This window comes from Pseudochaenichthys georgianus, chromosome 11 (assembly GCF_902827115.2).
Source record: "Pseudochaenichthys georgianus chromosome 11, fPseGeo1.2, whole genome shotgun sequence".
Lineage (NCBI taxonomy): Eukaryota > Metazoa > Chordata > Actinopteri > Perciformes > Channichthyidae > Pseudochaenichthys > Pseudochaenichthys georgianus.
This window is the reverse complement of record NC_047513.1, coordinates 22,144,138-22,152,270: the sequence shown is the minus strand read 5'-3', so window position 1 is coordinate 22,152,270 and position 8,133 is coordinate 22,144,138.

Genomic DNA, 8,133 nt, shown 5'->3' with positions numbered 1-8,133 from the left:
TACGCTTTTGATTTCACCCATGTTCTAAAATTCAGTTATTTTGTGTTATATAGGGCATCATTGTGGAACTGGTTGCCGGGTTATCTGTTAGCTCTTTTTGCTAAAGCTCCTTTTGTCAACAAACCGACGTCACAGGGTTAAAGGGCAGGTATCGCTGTAGTGTGCTCGCTTTTGTTCACCGGGTGGTCCGGGTAATCACGTTGCAAGTCCACAGTTGTTTTACACTGTAATCGCAAGGTATGGCTGTGATTTAAAGGTGTCCTTTTTATTTGTATTGTTATTTTCACCTACATTTGCTGATGTTTTTGTTTTTGTTCTCTCCGTTTTGTTGACTCTCTTTATTAGTGTATTGCATATAGTCATTGGTTTAGCCTAAGGATTATAGTTCAAACACATTATTAATAAAGGGACAGTGTTTGAGGTTAGGAGTGTGTATTGATCTCAGGGAAAGCTAGGAAGCTTTGGGAGTCTTGTCGTTTCTCTAAAGAGGATGATACTGAGGATAATGGGGAGGGTGGGGTTGATGTTTTTACTTTTTGCTTTTTTGTCTGTTTTTACTTGGTCTCTGTTTGTTGTATTAAGGTTGACTATAGTTGCGATGCTAATTCAAATGTATCACCAAAAGTACCACGTTATTCTTCATATTTCCCCCTCCGGTAAATGTTGATGGCAGTTCCTACTTCCTCAACTTTAAGAAAGGGTGGATGCAATATTAATCTTATCAGCTGGAATGTTCGAGGACTTCATCACCCAACCAAACGTAACAAAGTATTCTCCCATCTCTCACAACTCAAAGTGAACATTGCGTTTCTCCAAGAAACACACCTCAAAATTCAAGATCATCCTAAAATTAAGAGAGATTGGGTGGGACAAATGTTTCATTCTAAATTGAATAATAAGGTTAGGGGTACTGCGATTCTTGTTCATAAATCAACTCCGTTTGTGGTCTCTGATGTAACCGCTGATCCAAGTGGCCGTTATGTAGTTGTGGTGGGCTCATTATTTAACACCCCTCTAATTTTAGCTAATGTGTATGCCCCCAATTGTGATGATAGTGATTTTTTCCGAACATTTCTTCACTCATTACCTTGTATTGATACTCACCAATTAATACTGGGGGGTGACTTGAATACGATTATGAATCCTGCATTAGACCGTTCCTCCACAAGAGCCTCACCAGTCTGAAAGTCCTCTCTAGTTTTACAGTCATATTTGGATACCTATGGGGTTGTTGACGCTTGGTGATTTCTTTTTCCATCGACTAGGCAGTAGGCAATACTCCTTTTTTTCTCCAGTGCATCAAACGTATTCGCGTATTGATTATTTTTTTGTTGACAAAAAGCTATTATCTAATGTCAAAGCATGCACATATAATAGTATTGTGATATCTGATCATAGTCCTCTGGTTTTAGAGCTCAGTTTCCCAAATCAAAACTCAGTTTATTCATGGGGGTTTAACACTCTCTTGCTATCTGATGAGGGATTTGTTCAGTACATTTCGAAGCAGATCGATATTTTTCTCAAAACAAATATAACTACTGATGTTACTTATAGTACCATCTGGGAAAGTTTGAAGGCGTTCTTAAGGGGCCATATAATTTCTTACTGTTCGTTTACTAAAAAACAAAAACGTTTAATTGAATTAACTGATGCCATAATGAAATTAGATCATCAACACTCAGCCACTCCTTCTCCAGATCTTTACAAGCAAAGGCTTAATTTACAAACAGAATTTAATCTACTTTCAACTGAACAACCTGAACAAATGCTGCTAAAGTCTAGACGATTATGGTATGAGCATGGGGAAAAAGCTTCCAAATTGTTAGCCCACCAGCTACGTAAATCGGAATCTACACATATAATCCCTGAAATCAAAACACAATTTGGACATATTACAAAAGAGCCAGACAAGATAAATGAGAGTTTTCAATACTTCTATTCTAACCTTTATAAATCTGACTCGTTAAACAAACCTGAGTTATTGGACACATTTTTTGATAAATTGCCAGTTCCGACCATGGACTCGCATAGTAAAGGTAAACTAGAAAATCAAATTACCCTGGAAGAAATTAAAATGGCCGTCAATGCAAAGTGGAAAATCTCCAGGCCCAGATGGGTTTTCCGTTGAATTTTTCAAAGCATTTAGTGAGAGCATATCTCCACTTTTACGAGAAATGTATATAGAATGCTTGAACTCAAAATGTCTCCCCCCTACACTTGAGCAAGCAACAATCTCACTTCTTTTGAAACCAAATAAAGACCCACTAGAATGTTCCTCCTACTGCCCAATATCGCTATTAAATGTTGATTTTAAAATATTGTCAAAAACACTTGCTCTCAGATTTGAACAGTATCTGCCCTCGATTATCTCTTCAGACCAAACAGGATTTGTGAAGGGTAGACAGGGCTTTTTCAATTTACGTAGGCTTTTTAATATTATGTATACCCCATCGTCCCCACTACCTGAGATAGCCTTATCGCTAGATGCTGAAAAAGCATTTGACCGGGTGGAATGGGATTACTTATATTACACCCTCGATAAATTTGGACTGGGCCAGAATTTTATTTCATGGATAAAACTCCTATATAACTCACCCATGGCTCGGGTTAGGACAAATGCCACGCACTCCCAGTATTTCCCTCTCAATCGTGGGACCAGACAAGGATGCCCCTTATCTCCACTTCTATTCGCAATATGTATTGAAACATTAGCAATTAAACTACGAACTGACAACAGAGTTAAAGGAATCCAACGGGCAAGCAAGGAGCACATAGTGTCATTATACGCCGATGATCTTTTACTCTACATTTCTGACCCTATAAGCTCTCTTCCCCATGCACTTGCAATTTTTCAGGATTTTGGTAGTATCTCAGGTTATAAATTAAATGTAAACAAAAGTGAACTACTCACCATAAACTCTAAAGCCAGAGGAATTTCATGTGAAACATTTCAATTTAAGGTAAAAACTGATTACATGACGTATCTGGGCATCAAGGTTACTAATCTGTATAGAAAGTTATTTGAGGAAAATTTCACCCCCCTTCTTGAACGTACTAAGAAAGATTTTCAGAGATGGGGCAATCTCCCATTATCGCTAATTGGACGCATTAATGTAGTAAAAATGAACACCCTACCTAAATTCTTATATCTGTTTCAATGTATTCCAACTTTTATACCAAAAAAGTATTTTAATACTCTGGACAAATATATTTCTGCATTTATTTGGAATAATAAAACCCCTAGGATTTGTAAAGATTTCCTTCAGAGAACAAAACAATCAGGAGGGCTAGCCCTACCCAATTTCCAATTCTATTATTGGGCGGCGAATGTACGGAGTGCTCCTTCTACAGAGACACCAGCTTGGATTCTTATTGAATCGGCCTACTGCGGTAGAACTTCATTGCCGGCTTTGCTTGGATCAGCTCTTCCATTGGAATTGTATACCTACAAGAGTAATCCATTAGTATATAATTCTCTTAGAATCTGGGTACAGTGTAGGAAACGGTTTGGATTACATATGATGTCCATACGATCACCGATTTACTCGAACCATATGTTCCCACCCTCTGTGATGGATTCTGCTTTTAAGATCTGGAATAATGGGGGAATACGTAGTTTTGAAGATCTGTATATAAACAAGGTATTTGCCTCATTTAGTCAGTTGACAGAAACATTTTGTATTCCACCTGGCCATCTTTTCAGATATTTCCAAATTCGAAATTTCACACGTCGCAAATACCCGCAGTTTCCAAATAAACCAGCGGAAACAACCTTAGACAGAATTCTTGAAATAAATGTGCAGAATAGAGGAGTAATTAGGGTGTTGTATAATGTACTTTCCTCCCTGCATTCTCCCTCTCTTTCGACAATCAGATCTCAGTGGGAAGATGATCTAGCATTTGAAATAACAGATGATAATTGGCAGTCCATCCTTCAAAGAGTTCACTCTTCCTCAATTTGTACCAGACATGGCCTTCTCCAATTCAAGGTATTACACCGCCTTCATTTATCAAAGGAAAAATTAGCAAAGATGTATCCAGGGGTGGATCCCTTATGCAACATATGTAAGTCAGTAACAGGGTCCCTCATCCATACTTTCTGGACATGTCCACATCTTCATAATTATTGGACATCTATATTTGATACTTTTTCTAAGATCTTTAAAGTAAAATATACCCCTTCTCCTCTTACTGCAATTTTTGGAGTCGTTCCGGACCACATTGTCCTTTCCAGACATTATTCAAACGCTGTTGCTTTTGCTTCCCTAATTGCGAGGCGACTTATACTTATGAGGTGGAAGCAGGAAGCGTCTCCCACTCATGTCCACTGGGTGACAGAACTTATGATGTTTCTACACATGGAGAAAATAAAGTGTACTTTGGGTGGCTCCACTTGTAAATTATATAGGACCTGGCAACCATTTTTAACTTACATGGAAAGTTTGAAACTGCCTACTCTTCCCTAACTGATTTATATTTATAAAAAAAACAACTGAATTAGAACACAGATTCTCTGTAGTCAACCATGATTAACATGTATCTCGACCTTGTCATTTATTTTATTTTTATGTGTGCTGTCTGTACCATCTGTTTGTTTATTTCAAAAATATTTTTGTACAATTAATCTTGTCTTATTCTGTAGGGGGGTGGGGGGGGTTAACAAAAAAAATGGACAACCTGCAATTTGTTGTCACTGAAACTGTATGTGTTGTTTACGAAAAAGGAAATTAAAGTTTATAAAAAAAAAAAAAAAACAATGACTAAAAAATGCTGGCCAGGGTACTGGGGTATTGAATCAAGGGGGTTATCAAAACAGTGGTAGGTGGGACTCAGGCGTATAGTGTACCGGGGAGGGATATAAGTGATACGACAAGCAGTATCAGACGTCATAAAACACATGGAGGGGAAGGGGGGCATAGTAATAAGCCTTGATTTGAACAAAGCGTTTGATCGTGCCAATCACGAGTATTTATATAGAGTGTTAGGGAAAGCGGGATTTGGAGTGAAGTTGGTGGGTTGGATCAAAAGATTATACAGTCGGGCGGTGAGTTGTGTCAAGATAAATGGGATCATAACCAACGTGTTTAGGTTAGGGAGGTCGGTCAGGCAGGGATGTCCTCTCTCCTCCATGTTATGCCTTGTCAGCTGAACCATTAGCCACAATGCTAATTCAGAACCAAAACAGTAGGGGGGTGGAGACACCAGGGGGACAGGTCAGTCTCCTGTACCAGTATGCAGATGATACCACGGTTACGGTCAGAGATGGGGATAGTGTGAGGGAAGTGTTAAAAGTAGGGCAGTATGGCAGGGCGTCAGGGGCAAAGATAAACACGGACAAATCAGAGGTAATGAGGATGGAGTGGATAGGACAGGAATAGGGCTCAGGGAAAGGAAAGATTATTTTAAGGTGCTGGGTGTCAATTTGGGTATAAAGGAAATGGAGGGGAGGGATATGCAATATGAGGGAATCATTAACAGCATAAAGAGGACGCTCAGGTTTTGGAAGCTGAGATGTTTGAAGTTAAGAGGGAAGGTAGTTGTGATAAATGGGCTCATAGGGAGCAAATTAGTCTATATCATGACTGTCATGGAAATGCCGGAGAGGGTTCGTAAGGAAGTCGACACGGCAATAAATTAGTGGGGTGGGAGGGGTGTTAGAATTGCGAGAGAGGTAATGGAGAATGAGCATAAGGATGGAGGGATGAAGCTGATCAACTTGGAAAGGAAAAAGAAGGCATTAAGGGTCAAAATGATACTTAAATATATCAGCGACAAAGAAGATAAAAAAGATCATGCTTGGAAAGTATTTTTAAAAGAAGCAATCAATAAGTGTGGAGGCTGTAGTGACAGCGCTTTATTCATGTCTTTAAAAAAAGAAATGCTTAGCAGTGTTTCGGAGTACCACAGAGAGGCTCTATTGGCATGGGGGGAGTTCTTAAAAGGGGTGAAGCATGAGTGTGTGAATGTTGAACAAGTGTGGAATCTGCCTGTATTCCTGAACCATATGATCGCTGTGGAGAAGTGCCCTGTATTCGATCTCCAAATGTGGGGGGCGGGTTTCAGACACATCAGGGATTTGGTTTGAGTATGTACCGGGGTTTATGGGGGCACAGGTGACAGTGGATGAGGTGAGGGGTAGAGGGGGGAGAATGCCTTTGAAAACAGTAGAAGGGATCATGAACAGGGTGAAAAAGGGAATGCCTGGTGGGTGGAGGGAAATGATTGAGAGCGAAGCGGTAAGAGGTGGAGAGAGTGTGGCAGGAATGTACGTGGGGGAGGGAGATGTGTGTGAAAATAGAAAAGGTAAAGACTAAGACGATTTACAAAATACTGAGGGGAAATAAAATGAGAAGGCCTGCTTCTGAGCGTGTGTGGGAAAAGGTTCTTGAGAAGTTTGATGTGCGGAAGATATGGGGAAATTTAAGGGTGAAGTGGAATAGCATTGAGTGTGAAAATTTGCGTCACATAAGCCAGTTTGATGTCACAGTGAAGAGGGAATGTGATGTGTGTAAGACAAAGGTTGAAACGTGTATGCATGACTTTTTTGAATGTAGCAAGCTGGGAGTGTACTTTGAAAGACTGAAAGAGCTAATTGATAAATGTTGGGGCGAGAGGATAATAAAAACGATGGTATGGAAGGAGTTGTGGCTGTTTGGGGTGCATGAGAGAATGAAAGGGTTCAATGTGAATCTCTGCAATTATGTGCTGAGCCATGCCCGGTATGCTGTGAAGATCAGGAGGGACGTAGCCCATAATGAGAGCAGAACAGTAGATAGTAGTGGTACAAATGCCACTTCAATCTCATTAGTATGCAGAAAAAGTGACAGGTCGCCCCGCCCCTTTTCGACCGGAAGTCCCGCCTTATTTGACCAGAAGTCCCACCTTTTTATTTTTATTTTGAAACCGGAAGTCCCGCCTCGTTCGACCGGATGTCCCGCCCCCGCTTCCGGCGGATGTCCCGCCCCCGCTTCCGGTTTTCAAAATAAAAATAAAAAATAAATTAAAATTAAAAAAATGAGAAAAATAAAATGCCGTTGTTTTCAATCAATTAATATGTCTAGGATATATGTCCCGCCTCCTTACCACTTCCTGTGTGGTTAATCCTGTATACAGTATCGAATGTAATTTACAAATACTTGCAAATAACATGAAATTAATCCCAAAAGTAAGGCATCTTTAAAACATATATTTAAACCTCTCTGTTTTTGCAAACAGGACATGACAGGACATGAGGGGAGAGAACATATGGTGGAGGAGGGGGAACACACACACACACACACACGCACACACACACTTTCCCCCTCACCCTCTCCCTCTGTCTAAATAAAAAGCCATCGTCTTTAGTCACTCTTAAATATTTTTCAAGTCGAGAGAAAATGGCCAAGAGACGTCTTGATATGAATTTAATCAGCGAGACACCGGTGACAACTTACAGCCATCCGTTGGGTGCTCCAAATCAAAGTAAAGCATATAAAAAACAGATATTTTAAAAAGTCAGCCTTTTTGCTAAAGGATAAGGGTGGGGGAAAACCACAAACCCCCTATGGAGAAGACATAAACCCCCTATGGAGACAAACATGTTGTAAACAGAGGGAGGTAGGTAGGTAATATACTTAAATATATATATATAGAAAGTCAGAGAATATTTATCAGAGGATAAACCATATACATTTGTACAAGTCGACACTGGTGCATTTTGTAAGAAAACAGAGTTTTCGTACTCAGACCGCTGCAACAATTTCAAGCAGATCTCTGTGATATACAGTCGCTGTCCGAATATAATGATGGTTTTAATTATTTATTAACAGTCGTAAATGTATATAGAAAAACCTGTGCTCAAACATTAAAGAAAAAGAACGGTAAGGTTACCAAAAAGCTTTTGATATAGTTTTAACACACAGCGAGATCCCTAAAAAGTCACTAACAGCTGCGGGGAAAGAATTCTTTAAAGTTTTTCAAAACTTGTTGAAGAAAAACGGTATACAACATTATATATAACCGCCATTGACATATAGCCATGTATGGTAGAAAGATTTAACCGTACGCTGAAAACTAAAATGTGGAGGTATTTTACAGCTAAAAACACTCCTAGACCTATGATAGTGTTTTTTATGTATGACAACTCTACAACTG